Source organism: Mesoplodon bidens (genome assembly GCF_964165515.1).
Source record: "Mesoplodon bidens genome assembly, chromosome: 4".
NCBI classification, from domain to species: domain Eukaryota; kingdom Metazoa; phylum Chordata; class Mammalia; order Artiodactyla; family Ziphiidae; genus Mesoplodon; species Mesoplodon bidens.
In genome coordinates this window covers 21,557,667-21,574,573 of record NC_138160.1, presented here as the reverse complement: position 1 = coordinate 21,574,573, position 16,907 = coordinate 21,557,667, and the positions used below count along the sequence as shown (strand labels likewise).

Below are 16,907 nucleotides of genomic sequence, written 5' to 3'. Positions count from 1 at the left end.
AACCAGAGCAGGGGCTCCCACAAAGCAGCCCCATTGCTAAGAAGTGTTGGTTGTTCCTCCTGGGTTCTCTTTTCCCACTGGAGGTACTGGAGGCTCAGTGGAGGTTGTGCCATGTGATGCTGCTGCACTGGCTTCAGGGAGGGACAGTGTGGTCAGTGTGTAGTCACTTCACTTATCCTTCCACTGCAATCTGTCTTGATCTCTGTAGGGAAAGGGTGGTGCTCCATCCTCACCCCTGTGTTCTAGGATTCTCTCAGTGATGTATTGTTTTATTATCAGTTGTTAGTTGTTCTTCTGAGGGAGAATGAAGTCAGGCACAACCTATTTCATCATTTTGGTGATGTCACTCCCCCCAATATTATTGATCATAAATAGTGTTATTTTTGACAGTTTTATTTTCTAATATTTTGTTTCCACTATATGGAAAAACAATGCTGATTTTTGTATATTGACTTGGAATTCAGGGACTTTATTGAAATCATGTATTTACTGTTGATGTTTATAATTTAATTGTAGATTATTTTGATTCTATGGTAACAATTTTTGAAAATAATGATATTTCTATGTGGTTATATGTCTTTGTCAATCCTTTGATTTCTTTTTTTTTCTTATTGCAAAGACTAAGACTGTGTGTACAGTGTTTAATGTTGATAAAATTTGTAGATTGTTAAACATTTATTTGTGCCTGATCTTAAAGGAAAATTTTCAAACTGCTGAAAAAATTATGTAATATAGGTCAGTAACTGATACCTTATTACCAGATTAAAAAGTATTTCTTTGGGTCTGAATATCCTAAGATTTTTTTTTTGAAACACAAATAGATGTTAAAAATTATCAATTTTGTCTGCATATATTGATATAATAACATTTGTTTTTAATAATATTAATAGGGTGAATACATTGTTTCTTTGTGGTAAGTGCAACTTGTATTCTGAGATTAAAGTAAAATTGGCCATGACTTAGTCACCATTCTGTGTATCATCTGATTAAGTTTGATAATATTTTCTCAATGATATTTCATCTATTTATCTTTAAGAGTTAAAATGCCCTTCACAGGTTGTTGAATCAAGCTTACATTGGCCTTATAAAATGAGATTAATAGTATGATTCAGCTAAAAATATTTTCTATTTACATTTGAGTACTTTCATCTATGGTTTATCTGGTAGTGTTTTGTTTAATTTCAAATATTTGTAGATTTGTTCTTAGTTAACTTTTTGCTATTTATTTCTAGCTTAGTTCCACTATGTATAGAGATCATAGCTGTATGTTTTAAAACATTTATAATTAGATAATATCTACTATATGGCTGAAGAAAAGTCAGTTAAAGTAACTATTCCGAGTACATTTGTGTACTTTTTAGTTGTGGAGTGTGTTATTCAATATATGTCAATCTAGGTTGCTTGAATCATCCATCTTTTTATAATTTGTTAATATACTTGCTTTGTGAGTTTTTAAGAGAGGCATGGTAAAAAATCTAACTTTTTTATATGCTTGAATATTTACCTTTTAGTTATTTCAAACATATATATATATATATATTAGGGCCATGAACATGCAAAGCTAATTGTTGTATTTCCTATGGAATAAACTTTTGATCTTTAAGACACAACCCATTTTTCCTTCTAGTTAAATTTCTCCTTAACATCTTCCTGAGCAGGTATTTCAAGAGTTAAACCATCTTGATTAATGTCCATGAGCTATATTTCTCCATTCTATTAATTCCTCATTTTTCTTACCTTTTAGTAAAGTTGGTTTCTTATAAATTACATATGGTTGGGTCATGTTTTATATTCCCTCAGGAAAGCTTTGTCAATTTAATTTGAGAATTTATTTCATTGAATAGGACGTAATGACTTATGTATCTGAGTAATACTATCTTTTATTTGTCCCACTTGTACCATATTTCTTTTTAATCTTCTTTCTTTTGGATTTTTAAAAATTGCATTTCAGTTCTATATGATTTTATAGTTATACATTCTTTTACTTTTCTTAATGAGGTTAATTATAGATTATAACATGCATCTATAAGTTTTTTAACTTCCAAAAAATTGAAAGATATTAGAACATTTTTACCATTTTCCATTTCCTCATTGAATATGCTATTATTGTTTTCTGTTACACCTATCTATATATATGCATATGTTTATATGTGTATGTGTCTGTGTATATTTGTGTAATGTTATGTAAGTATAATTAAACTCCATAAAATTTTGACAGTAGTATTCATTTAGAAGTGCCACATCTTAGAGTTTCTACTCCTCTTTATTCCTTCCTATGCCTCAAAATTGCAATGTTAGATTATTTTTCTTCTGCCTAAAAGTCAACCTTTAAAAATAGTAGTATGAGACTAAAGATGACAAATGTTCTTTTTTTGTCTATTTCTTTATTTAAAAAATTAAGATCTTTATTGGAGTATAATTTCTTTACAGTGTTGTGTTAGTTTCTGCTGTATAACAGAGTGAATCAGCTATATGTATGCATATATCACCATATCCCCTTCCTCTTACATCTCCCTCTCACCCTCCCTAACCCACCCCTCAGGTGATCACAAAACAGCGAGCTGATCTCCCTGTGCTATGAAGCTGCTTCACACTAGCTATATATTTTACATTTGGCAGCGTATATATGTCAACACTACTCTCTCATTTCATCTCAGCTTACCCTTCCCCCTCCCCATGTCCTCAAAACCATCCTATATGTCTGCATCTTTATTCCTGTCCTTCCCCTAGGTTCTTCAGAACATTTTTTAAAATTTCATATATATGTTTTAGCATACAGTATTTATTTTTCTCTTTCTGACTTACTTCATTTTGTATGACAGAATCTAGGTGCATCCACCTCACTACAAATAACTCAATTTTGTTTCTTTTTATGGCCGAGTAATATTCCATTGTTATATATGTACCATACCTCTTTAGCCATTCATGTGTCAGTGGACATTTAGGTTACTTCCATGTCCTGGCTATTGTAAATAGTGCTGCAATGAATACTGTGGAACATGTCTGTTTTTATCATAAATGCGTGTTGAAATTTTTCAAAAGCTTTTTCTGCATCTATTGAGATTTTCATACATTTTTTGTCCTTCAGTTTGTTAATATGGTGTATCACATTGATTGTTTTGCATATCCTGAGGAATCTTTGCATTCCTGGAGTAAACCCCACTTGATCCTGTTGTATGATTCTTTTCATGTGCTGTTGAATTCTGTTTGCTAGAGTTTTGGTGAGGATTTTTGCATTTCTATTCACCAGTGATATTGGTCTGTAGTTTTCTTTTTTGTGACATCTTTGTCTGGTTTTGGTATCAGGGTGATGGTGGCCTTCTTGAATGATGTGGGAGTGTTCCTCCTTCTACTATATTTTGGAAGAGTTTGAGAAGGATATGTGTTAGCTCTTCTCTAAATGTTTGATGGAATTAATCTGTGAAGCCATCTGGTCCTAGGCTTTTGTTTGTTGGAAGAATTTTAATCACAGTTTCAATTTCAGTGTTTGTGATTATTCTGTTTATTTTTTTCTATTTCTTCCCGATTCAGTCTTGGCAGGTTGTGTTTTTCTAAGGATTTGTCCACTTCTTCCAGGTTGTCCATTTTATTAGCATATAGTTGCTTATAGTAATCCTTCATGATTCTTTATATTTCTGCAATGTCACTTGTTACTTCTCCTGTTTCATTTGTAATTCTATTGATTTGAGTCGTCTCCCTTTTTTTCCTAATGAGTCTGGCTAATGTTTTGTCAATTTTGTTTATCTTCTTAAAGAACTAGCTTTTAGTTTTGTTGATCATTGCTATCATTTCCCTCATTTCTTTTTCATTTATTGCTGATCTGATCATTTTGATTTCTTTCCTTCTACTAACTTTGGGGTTTTCTTGTTCTTCTTTCTCTGATTGCTTTAGGTGTAAGGTTAGGTTGTTTATTTGAGATGTTTCTTGTTTCTTGAGGTAGGATTGTATTGTTATAAACTTCCCTCTTAGAACTGCTTTTGCTGCATCCCATAGGTTTTGGGTCATCATGTTTTCATTGTCATTTCTTTCTAGGTATTTTTTAATTTCCTCTTTGTTTTCTTCAGTGATCTCTTGGTAATTTAGCACTGTATTGTTTAGCCTCCATGTGTCTGTGTTTTTTACAGATTTTTTACTGTAATTGTTATGTAGTCTCATAGCACTGTGGTTGGAAAAGATGCTTGATACAATTTCAATTTTCTTAAATTTCCTGAGGATTGATTTGTGACCAAAGATATAGTCTATCCTGGAGAATGTTCCATGAGCACTTGAGAAAAATGTGTATTCTGTTGTTTTTGGATGTAATGTCCTATAAATATCAGTTAAGTCTATCTGGTCTAATGTGTCTTTAAAGCTTGTGTTTCCTTAATTATTTTCATTTTGGATGATCTGTCCATTGGTGAAAGTGGGGTATTAAAGTCCCCTACTATTGTGTTACTGTCAATTTCCCCATTTATGGTTGTTAGTATTTGCCCTATATATTGAGGTTCTCCAATATTGGGTGCATAAATATTTACAACTGTTTTACCTTCTTCCTAGATTGATCCTTTTATCATTATGTAGTGTCCTTCTTTGTCTTCTGTAATAGTCTTTATTTTAAAGTCTATTTTTTCTGATATTAGAATTGCTACTCCAGCTCTCTTTTGACTTCCATTTATATGGAATATATTTTTCCACCATCTCACTTTCAGTCTGTGTCCCTAGGTCTGAAGTGGGTCTCTTGTAGACAGTGTATATATGGGTCTTCTTTTTGTATCCATTCAGCCAGTCTATGTCTTTTGGTTGGAGCATTTAATCCATTTATATTTAAGGTAATTATTGATATGTATGTTCCTATTGCCATTTTCTTAATTGTTTTGGAGGGTTTTTTTGTAGGTCTTTTCCTTCTCTTGTGTTTTCTGCCTAGAGAAGTTACCTTAGCATTTGTTGTAAAGCTGGTTTGGTGGTGCTGAATTCTCTTAGCTTTTGCTTGTCTGTAAAAGTTTTAATTTCTCCATTGAAAATGAATGAGACCGTTGCTGGGTAGAGTAATCTTTGTTGTAGGTTTTTTTCCCTTTCATCATTTTACATATGTCCTGCCACACCCTTCTGGCTTACAGAGTTTCTGCTGAAAGATCAGTTGTTAACCTTATGGGGATTCCCTTGTATGTTGTTTGTTGTTTTTCCCTTTCTGCTTTTAATATTTTTTATTTTGTATTTAATTTTTGATAGTTTGTGTATTGCCATGTTTATCCTTTGTTTTATACAGTATGTGACTCTCTGAACTTCCTGTACTTGACTGACTATTTACTTACCCATGTTAGGGAAGTTTTCAACTATAATCTCTTCAAACATTTTCTAAGACCCTTTCTTTTTCTCTTCTTCTTCTGGAACCCCTATAAATTGAATGTTGGTGCATTTAATGTTGTGCCAGAAGACTCTGACACTGTCCTGAATTCTTTTCATTCTTTTTTTCTCTATTCTGCTCTGGGGTAGTTATTTCCAATATTTTATCTTCCAGATCACTTGTCCATTCTTCTGCCTCAGTTATTCTGCTATTGATTCCTTCTAGAGAGTTTTTAATTTCATTTATTGTGTTGTTCATCATTGTTTGTTTGCTCTTTAGTTCTTCTTGTCCTTGTTACATGTTTCTTGTATTTTATCCATTCTATTTCCAAGATTTTGGATCATCTTTACTATCATTACTGTGAATTCTTTTTCAGGTTGACTGCCTGTTTCCTCTTCATTTGTTTAGTCTGGTGGGTTTTTACCTTGCTCTTTCATCTGCTGCATATTTCTCTGTCTTCTCATTTTGTTTAACTTACTGTGCTTGGGGTCTCCTTTTCACAGGCTGCAAGTTCGTAGTTCCCATTGTTTTTGGTGTCTGTACCCAGTGGTTTAGTGGCTTGTGTAGGCTTCCTGGTGGAGGCGACTGGTGCCTGTGTTCTGGTGGGTGTGGCTCCATCTTGTCTTTCTGATGGGGAGGGTCACATCCGGTGGTGTGTTTGGGGGTGTCTGTGTAGTTAGTATGATTTTAGGCAGCCTCTCTGCTAATGGGTGGGGTTGTGTTCCTGTCTTACTAGTTGTTTGGCATGGGGCATACAGCAGTGGAGCTTGCTGGCTGTTGGTAGACCTATGTTTTAGTGTTGAGGTGAGGATCTCTGGGCAAGCTCTCACTAAGTGATATTACTGGGGGCCAGAATGTCTCTGGTGGTGGTCCAATGTCCTGAACTTGGCTCTTCCACCTCAGAGGCTTAGGACTAACACCAGGCCAGAGCACCAAGACCCTGTCAGCCACATGGCTCAGGGTCATGAATTAAAGATTCATTTTTTTTTTTTAATTTAATGCTATGTGAGTCTGGAATTTTGGAGAAGTTTGTTTTAAAATATGTTTTCTTTGTTTGGGAGGGTGAAATTTTATGGTTATATACAGTTTTCAATTTATGTTATTCATTCATTAGTCAAATTAATAATTTTTAAAACAAAAGCAAAATCAATCCTGCATTATTATTCACTATTTTACATTTTAAAGATAAAAAGTTTCATTTATAAAAGAGTTTTGCAAACTGTTATGAAAGTTGGAATGATTGGGCATTTGAAACCAAGAATATTTAAGAATTAAGTTAAAAAAACCCACGAGAATGCCATCAAAAGTCAAATATTATTACAATAGTTGTAAATGTCATACAGGTCTGCTATTAATTTTACTGGTATTCTTTAGGTAGCATCTGAAAAAGTAATTTTTCTGTAAAATTTTACTCAAAATATTCATTTATTAGTCATTTATATTTAAAGATCTTTTTAAAAACCTATTCATATGTATAAACTTTTATATTTTTTTATTTTAAAGTTTATTAGTGTAGAGAAACTCTTTTTACATTAAAATAACTTGAAGCTAAAAGTATAGTTCTATATTTAAATATGGCATTTTACACTTCATTTTTTAAGTAAGCATATAAAAGTCCTGAAAAAAACACTTACTCTAATTTTAAAAGGTATACACCTACATATATTCCTGAACATTCTTTTAATGATAAAATCTTGATTGTCATAGGAAAGTCCAAGCATATTTTAATAGTCTATAGAAGTTATCAGATGTGTAAGTACATGTTATCAATTAATATTTGATATGTAAGACACAAATAAATGTTGCTGGAAACTTTTTCAATCTGATTTTTAAAAAAATCTTATTTTAGTCTAAGTAGTACAACAGTGACATTTCACTTTACACTTTCCCCTTAATACAGGTATGTCTTGCCTTCTCTGTTTATAATATTTATAAATATTTTCTTTCTAGCACTATTTCGGAAAATAAATTTAACTGCCAGTTTGGTAATACATTATTTATTAATACTTTTTTCTTTTAGAATCGTTTTAGGTTCACAGCAAATTTTAAGGGAAGATAGATTTCCTACATACCCCCTAACCCAGCACATGCATACTCTTCCCCATTATCAGCATCACTCATCAGAGTGGTAGATATGTTACAATTGGTAAAGCTACATTGATACATCATAATCTGGCAAAACCATAGTCAACCTTAGGGCTCACTCTAGTTGCTGTACAATTCTTTGTGTTTGGACAAACATATAATGACATAGATCCATCATTATGGTATCACACAGAGTATTTTCACTGCCCTAAAAATCCTCTGTGCTTTGCCTATTCACCCCTCCCTCTATCCAGTCCCAAGCAAACACTGATCTTTTTTACCTTCTCCATAGTTTTACCTTTTCCAGAATGTCATATTGTTGTAATCATACAATATGTAGCTTTTCAGACTGGCTTCCTACACTTATGAATATTATGTATATTATATGATATTATAATATATAATAGGATATATTATGTAATATATAATCCTGTTATAGATAATTACATTGTATATACAATATTATATATCAGTAATATACATAGGCATAAGTAATATGCATTTAAGATTCTTCCTGTCTTTTTATGGTTTGATAGGTCACTTCTTTTTAACATTGAATAATATTCTATTGTCTGAGTGTACCACTGATTTTTTATCCATTCATCTACTGAAGGACATCTTGATTGCATCCAAGTTATTTGGCAATTATGAATAAAGTTGAGTTAAACATCCTTGTGTAGGTTTTTGTGTGAAAATACATTTTCAACTCTTTGGGTAAATACCAACAGGTACAATTGCTGGATCATATGGTAAGAGTATGTTAGTTTTGTAAGAATCTAGCACACTGTCTTCCAAAATGGCTGTATTATTTTGCAATTCCACCAGCAATGAATGAGATTTCCTGTCGCTTCACATCTTCACCATCATTTGGTGTTGTCAGTGTTCTGGATTTTGACCATTCTAATAGGTGTGTAATGATATCTCATTGCTGTTTTAATTTCCATTTTTCTTGATGACATATGATGTGGAGCATATTTGCTTATGCTTATTTTCAGTGAGGTGTCTGTTAAAGTCTTTGACTCATTTTTGGTCCTATGGTTTATTTTCTTATTATTGAGTTTTAAGAGTTCTTTGTATATTCTAGATAACAGTTCTTTACCAGATGTATCTTTTGCAAATATTGTCTTCCAGTCTGTAGATAGTCTCTCATTCTCTTGACATTGTCTTTTGCAGAGAAGAAGTTTTTAATTTAGTGGAATCCAGCTTATCAATTATTTCTTTTATGGATTATTCTCTTTGGTGTTGTATCTAAAATGTCATTGTCAAATCCAAGGTCGTCTAGGCTTTCTTCTATGTTACCTTCTCCAGCTTTTATAGTTTTGCCATTACAGGGAAGCCTGTGATCATATTGAGTTAATTTTTGTGAAGGGCACTAATATAAATTGTATTGTGTTTTCAATTTTAGATTCCACTTGTTTATTGCTGCTTTTTAGGAAAGCAATTAACTTTGTATATTAACTTTGTATCCTACAAACTTGCTACACTTGCCTACTTCCAGGAGATGTTTTTGTCTATTTTCTCAGATTTTATTACATAGACAAGCATGTCAGTGATTTTTTCAGTGGAGTGAGTTATTCAAAGATATCTGATAAAATCTCACAGCTGTACCTTTCTCTAGGAAATGTACTAACTCTTACTAATTTGCAACTACATAAAGGGGAGCTGTGTTGTCCAAAAGATTATGCTGATGTGTGTGTGTGTGTGTCTTACCAAGGCATCCAGAGTACTTGCCACTTCCTCTGATCAGGTTTATTTAATATTATATCATAAATATAGAGGATCAATGTGATGTTCTGCAGAATATCTAAGTGTTGTAAGTATGGTGTAAGATAAACCATAAATATACTATGGGGCCTACCACAGATGTGATATTTCAGGAGTTTTAGTATTTTTGTGGCATGCTGGGATATCCCTTGAAAAGTTAAAGACAAGATAGGACAATCAGTACTTCCTGCCACTTTAAAAGAAACACAACACATGTTAGACTTCCTTGAGGTTTGCAGGCAGTATATTTAATGCTTGCAAGAAAACTCTGAAACTAAGATCTATTTATCAGGTTACATGAAGGGTTGCTTATTTTGAATATGGTTCTGAGCATGAAAAGTCTCTGCTGCAAGTTGACACTACAGTACAAGCAGCCTTGCCGCTCAGGCCATGTGAATAATCTGATCCCAAGGTATGAGAGGTTTAGGTGGTAAGAGGTTAGGCTGGTGACACCAATGACAAGGCCTAATAAGAGATTCACACACTGATCCTTAGAGTTCTGGCACAAAGACCTGCCATCTCCAGAAGATAATTATGCACCATTTGAAAAGTATCTCCTTACAAGAAACTTTACATCAATATACCAAGCAGTCAGGATTGACCACTAAGTTTAAGTTCAGGTGAGCCCAGAAGGCTATAGACTAGAAGTGGCCAATCTAGAACTGGGTTCAAGTGGTCCAGAGGGCACATGTAAACTGCACAAAAGATGATCAAACTCCCATGTTATTTTCCACTATTGTGTTGATAATTTTTTTGTCAAATGGTATCTATGACCTTATTGGAATTACCTATACCTAGCTGATGGAGAATGGAAAAGCCCAAGGTTAATGCAAGGATAAATTAACTTAGTATGGGTGTGCATGTCATGGTCTGCTTATGTTCTATAGTACTAAGCAAGCTTGACCCTGAAAGACAGTGGTGAAGGGTGTATTCTCAGTAGGCAGAGTTTGGGCAGTGTTACTGATCATCCACTTTGTATAGAAAGAGAATTGTCCTGAGGAAAGTATATACAAGAGGCATGTGGATGGACCTATAAGACACAAAATATACTATGTGAATATTTGCATCAAGAGTCAATGCCCTTCAGAGAGCATCAACTGCAGAAGAAGCATTAAACCACCAAGTGCACAAGACTCTATTAAATTAAGTGTCATTAAATGTCAGCCAGTCTTCATCACTGGGCATCCCAGTGCTTATGCCATAGATCATGAATGGAACAGCCATGGTAGTAGAGATGGAGGTCCAGCAGCTCACGATCTTAAACCAGCTTAATATCATTCTTGCTGGTGCTGAGTGTCTGACCTGTCAGTACCAGAGAACAGTGCTAAGTCCACAGTACAGCACAATCCCTCAAGTAGGAGGACAAGTTATTTGGTGGAAATTTGGTTACAATGAACTCCTTAGAATCTGGAAAGGGCAATGACTTACCCTGAATTGTCACTCATTCTAGAAATAGTTTTGCTTTCCATTTGTGCTGTGCTTCAGCCAGCTCCACTACTTAAATACATACTAATGTGGGATCTCCTATAACATATCCTCAAACTAAGGGTTCTTAACAGCAAAAGGACTGCAGCAGCGTGCACATAACTATGGTTCAGCCACAAACTTCACTGTCCTGAAGCTGTTTGTCTGATAAAGCAGTTTCACAGCCTCTTGAAGAAACAGCTGAAATGCCAACTTGAAGATGAATCTCTGAAAGGATGAAATGCTGTCATTCAGAATGTGGAATAATCGTTAAAGTAATGGCTGTGATACACTGCGTTGTTTCCAATAGATGGAGTACATGGGTCTAGAAATGAAAGAATGGAAGTAGCAGTGGTTCCACTCTCCAGCATTCCAGTGACGAATTTGTGCCTCCTGTCTCCTCTAGACTCCTTGAGTGTAGAGTAGGTCACTTCCACAAGGAAATACACTAAGATTTTCATTAGGCTTAAAGCTATAACTGCTGCCTGGTGTCTTTGGGCTCTTTATAGCAGTTGATCAACTGGTTCAGAAGGAAGCTACTATACTACCAAAGGTCATTAACAGTGACTACCAAAGGTAATTAACTGTGACCATCATGAGGGTTGCTGTTCCATAACAAGAGCAGGGCAAAAGGTACACGGCAGTCAGGAGATCCTGTGGGTATTTCTTGGTGCTTCTCTGCTAAACTTTAGTTGTAAATGGGTCAGTAAATAGACACACTTGATAAATACACAGTAACCAAGGCTCAGAATCTTTAGCGATCAGAATTTCCACCATGCAACCACAAAGACCAGTAGAAGTACTAGTTAAATGTAAGAGGGGTCTTGATTGGGTAGCAGAAAAACTAGATGATACGTTTCAATTACAGCCTTAGACCAACTGCAGCAGCATGTACTGCAGTTCATTGTAATAACTTTTCTATTGTAAAACTTCTCTTAAGTTGTGGCCAACCTTTGGCCTGGATGAAATGAACTAAATGTGAGAAGGAAGCAGATTTGAGCAGTACAATCCATTGGCCATGGTGGAGACTAATGACGTCATATTTAGATTCCTTTTATTAGGACAGTGTATCCTAACTGTCTTAAGGGTTGTCTCTTACTGGTTCATAGCTTCCTCCCTTTTAAAGGTTTACTGTTGTCCAAATAAAATAGGTTATGCTCGCTTCAGGGGACAACCTACAGTCAATGATTGGCTGACAGGGATACTTAACACCTTCCTCTTGCCTCAAGCTGAGGCCAATTTGTTGGACTCTTCATGCTCTGGGACATCTCATGAAATCAGACTGAAGCTACTCCCCTGCTGTGATCTCATCCAACTTTTGTCCTATTCTGCTTATTTCACTCACTTTCTCCTGAGATGAAGAGAGAATTCATTCAAAAAACCATGTGCAACTAAAACCCTGTATCAGCCTGTTTCAGGAAAGCCAAATTAAGACACTTTGTGACTGTGAGATTTTAAATTAAAAGTACGAATTTTCAGCTGTCTCAATTGTAATCTATTAAAGGTACAGTTGACCCTTGAACAATGTGGGGGTTACGGGTCCTAACCCCGGTGAAGTTGAAAATCTGAGTATAACTTTACAGTAGGTCCTCTGTATCTGTGGTTCTGCATCTGCAGGTTCATCCAGCCCTGGGTCATGTAGTACTGTAGTACATATATATTGAAAAAAATCCACATATAAGTGACTCCATGCAGCTCAAACCTGTGCTGTTCAAGGGTCAACTGTATATGTTCCTGCCATTGCTCTGTAGGTAGAGGTTTCTACAAAATCAGCCACTCTATAATTCCTAATACCCTGCCTTCGGTCAGCTGAGTAGTTGAATGTTGCAATAATAGTGTCTTCTATATGTTATTATATCACACAGTACAATTTTCAAATGCTGAGAAGAAGATAATTTGCTTGGCTCTGATATGGAATATATATTCTGGCCTTTTTCTAACTGTATCTTGTACCACTGGTTCAGGCGTTTATAGAATAGTGTTCTTGTACACTTGATCTCATGTCACTTCTGTAGACTACAGTCCAGGCTCCCATGGCTTTGGGCTTCTTACAACAAAACTGAGCTCATGTCTAGGTCTGGCATTGGCTTTGTCCTAAAATGTGTTGCCTTGAGGGCAGACCATGGTACTGGTGAGTTAATCCCTAGGCCTGAGAGAAAGTTATGCAACTGCTCCTTCGGAAAGTGCTAAAATGTGAGGTGCGGACTTCCACAAAGGCAAGTGCAAAGCCCCTTGTCATATATGGTACAGACCCAGAGGCACTGAGGCTCAGGGTGCTGGCTCTCCTCATATCATCATGTTCCAGGACAGAATTCTTGAAAGTGAGGATTGTAAACTCACACCTGACCTTTCAATGACTGTAAAGATATGTTTTCAAGGTAGGAGAATTGAACATTATTTATTAATGGCTTTAGCTTGTTTAGATATTTTAATTATTTAATCATATATATGGATCTTATACTCTTGCAAATGTTAGGTTGGACTTAGTATTGCAATCGTTAGTTTAGACCATAATTTCTATATTTGAACCCAGGTAACATATTTGTATAATGAACATTACAATATGTTCAAGCATTCCACATGCACAACTTTTTCCCTTTGTTCATCTTCTGCATCTACACATTTTTTATACTTACATGCCTGAATTGTGAAATGCACATTAACTCATATTTTTTACAAATACATTTCATTTTATTCAATACTATCACCACTACTAACCTCATTATGTCTATTTGTATTATTTCTCTGTTTTTGACATAGTTTGTAACACCTCTCCATTTTGTATCATATGAGAACCTTATTAATATTCCATTTACTTGCTCTTCTAAAATTCTTAATTAAAATGCTAAACAGGATATTAAATCAGATGGAGGCAAAGAATGACCTCTGTGACAGACCAGAAGACAACTTCCTCAATGTAATATTGCTATTTATCATGTTTCTTGATATATTACTTCAGATAGTTTTCTGTGACTGTGAAATCAATTTAATATTTTCCTAAAATACAGTTTTGCTTTAAAACTTTACTCATGGATCTCAAGATCATCATTATAACCTGCAAGAAATAGACTTCTTCCATTTTATAAAAATTGTTAAATAAATGTTGTATGATGAATACTTGTCTAATCAGGATTCAATTTAAGAAGTGTTTTGTTTTTTCAAAACACTATCATGAATCATAATTAATGTAGAAAACATAGACTTCTGGTTTAGTATATTTAAAAAATGGGATTTTTGTAGGAAAATATGAATATCTTGTAGGAATTTGTTCAACACATGTCTATAATGTTCATTCTTTCCTTCTAAGCTCACTGTATTAGGGCACTGAGGCTTTTACTTAACAACCAGAGACTTACTTAACATTTTTTTTTAAATGGCTGAATAAAACTCACTCACTAACTCAGAAGAAACTTGGAAGATTCTGACACCCATTCAATGTAATGTGGAAATCATCATTTCAAAACAGTGGAAAAATTTGAATTGTCTCATGTGTTCATATACGAATTTACTTGAACCACTCACTCCACTGAACAAAACGTATGTTGAAGGCATATTGTCCTCCTTATTTAAAAAATATCTCAACTAAGTATTCTTTTTTTTTAACACCACAAGAGGAGTGGTTTAGGGATGCCACATTTTCTGGTTGTTAGTTTTTCTTTAAATATAATTTGGGGTCATAGTGTACCTAACAACCATATTTTTTTACACATTCCAGTGTATATTACTACTTTAATATCCCTAAAATATATCAGTTAAACATCCTAACATGTACAAAATACATTTAAAGGGACAGGGATGAGAATAAAAATGTTAAAAAGCACCCCATAATAATAAACATCTTGAAACATTTACTTAAAATTATTTAATTAAACATTTGCAAAGTATAATCATATAATTAAAATGAATGCAATTAAAGTAAGTTTTAAGTAAACCATAAAACCTATAAAATTTGAATAATTATAAAACATAGAACACGTATTTTGGAGATTATTGGAGATTATGAATACACATCTTTTCAAAAGCTTATGCCTAATATTATGGAACGCCATTACCATTCCCCATTTAAACCTATGATACATGAAGCTTTTAAAAGTTAATAATGGACACAATAGTGAATAATAAAGGACAATGTTCCTGCCCTCATAGGCCAAAATGGGCAAAATTTTACAAACTAATTAATATTATGAGAATTCCAGAGAGTGAGAGTATTGGAAATATAAGCAGTATAGTTGGAGAGGATGTGATTGAGGGACAGAGGGAGTTTGTTTCTTTAAGAGGATTAGGAAAACAGATACTTCATCATGATTTTCACCAAACTTCTGGAATTTAATGAGTTGTATGTGTATATCTTACAATGAATGAATCCACTATCTTATGAGAAACTTCAAATTGGGCCCCCAGAACAGAGGAAGAGCCTCCAGAACTCTATGGTGATTTATGCTGAAATATTTCAGCACTTGTCAGAGAACAGAACTAATCTGAGTTATTTTAGTAATTTAAGTTGTGAAAGCTTATTTTACGCAATGAAAAGTAGGTAGTATGATAATGACTATGATGATAATTAAGTCTACGTTGAAGTATACGTTAAGATACTATCTTCTCTGTGTCTATCATTATATGCAAGGTAATATTTTATACATATTTATAACATTTCCTTCTCTGTGTTTAACTATTATAAACATAAATAACTTTTTCAATTTCATCTTAACTCTATTAAATGTCTTCAGTGAATAGTATATATAAAAAGATATGTGCGAAAAGAAATAAATTGAAAATAGTTATCATAGTAAAAACAAGCAGAAATGCAATAACAATATAAGATACAGTCTAAAAGTATCCCTCAGCATCATCTGTTTATTTTTGATGTATCTATCTTTTGTCACAAAAATAAGAAATTATGTAATAATGATTTGTATTTTGTATAGCAAAAGTGGAGCCTTAAGAAAAGGTAGGTATCTACATTTCAAACTTATTGGGTCCAAAATATTTTGTCAACCCCATTAAACTCCTTAAATCAGGTGCCTAATTAAAGTCACAGACATCCTGTCCAGGGCTTCAGAGTTTGCCAGTTATTCTTCCAAATAGATGAGCCAGTTGTTGAATTATAGATTTGTGCTGTGGAAAATTATTATGTTAGTGGTAGTCATATATTCATTAACTTTATGTCTAAATGGAAAAACTGAAGTCTATTATACATATTAAAGTCGGGTGGAAGAAACTATAGAACTTGACCATTCTCTTTTAAAACCAATATTTGCTTCATCTTTTTGTTGTGTGAATATAGCACCCATAGACTGTATCTGGCAACTAAATGTCAATTTAACCTTCAGGCTTTGCAAATTTCATCCACATTAAACTATATCTCGTAAGTGGAGAATGTCACAGAGTCTAAGTGTATGCTCTAGATCTTTACTTATAATCACTCTGCTGTTAGAAAAAATAAGTAAATATTACAATGTTTATATTCTGGACACCTAGGGCATAAATAAATTTTATTTCTTAGATGAGTCACTTAAGAGATGAGCTTGTTCAGGAAATACTGGTTTCAAGTCTATGAAAAGGGAAAAAAAATTTTGGAAGGGAATCAGGGTATGGAACGATCAAAATGAAAGTTCACACTAAATGATGCATCTTTTCATTCAAGTAAATGTCAGCTATCAGTTTCAGAGCACTGTCCTGATTTTTAAGAATAAAGCCATGAATACAGTGCAGAATATGATGAAAATAAAGATCATAAAAGTTTGGGAATTAATAAAATTCTACATTGCAGAAAAGAGGGTGATTTCTTTTAGCATATAGGACATAGGGGTCATTTTCAGAGGCTGTCTTTGGAAATGTAGCCCTTTAAGTGGCATTTCATTCTGTAATATTAAAGAGCAATTTTTATAGGCCAGTTTTTTCTTTTATCTGAAGTCAAGTGGAATGTAGAAATAGTTCTACAAAATATTCAGAGAAGAAATATCCTTTTACCTCTTTACCTTTGGGGCAGGGACCCAAAGAGTTTTATTGATCTAAAACCCTGGAGCAATTTGATGGTCCCTAATCAGAGAAGTACAACTGAAACAACTAAACAATAAAAAAAAGTTACTAAGCTACACTTTACTCCCAAATCATATGGCAGCTTTCCTGCATATTATAAACCATCAACGTCAGATAGTAAGTTGTACAGGCACTGGGTGTGTAGAAATCTTGACTGACATGTTTGGATTTTATTTCTGATGCTTCCAAAAATGATATTTTACATCATTTGCAATCCTCATGGAACCCCTGA

The 16,907-nt window shown here is 34.0% G+C and overlaps 1 long non-coding RNA gene across 1 annotated transcript in view; it reads left to right on the top strand.

Moving 5' to 3' along the window:
- LOC308616581 overlaps nt 1-16,907 on the top strand; it is a 61,707-nt gene that overhangs the window by 190 nt on the left and 44,610 nt on the right. The gene's annotated exons all lie outside the window — the stretch shown is intronic.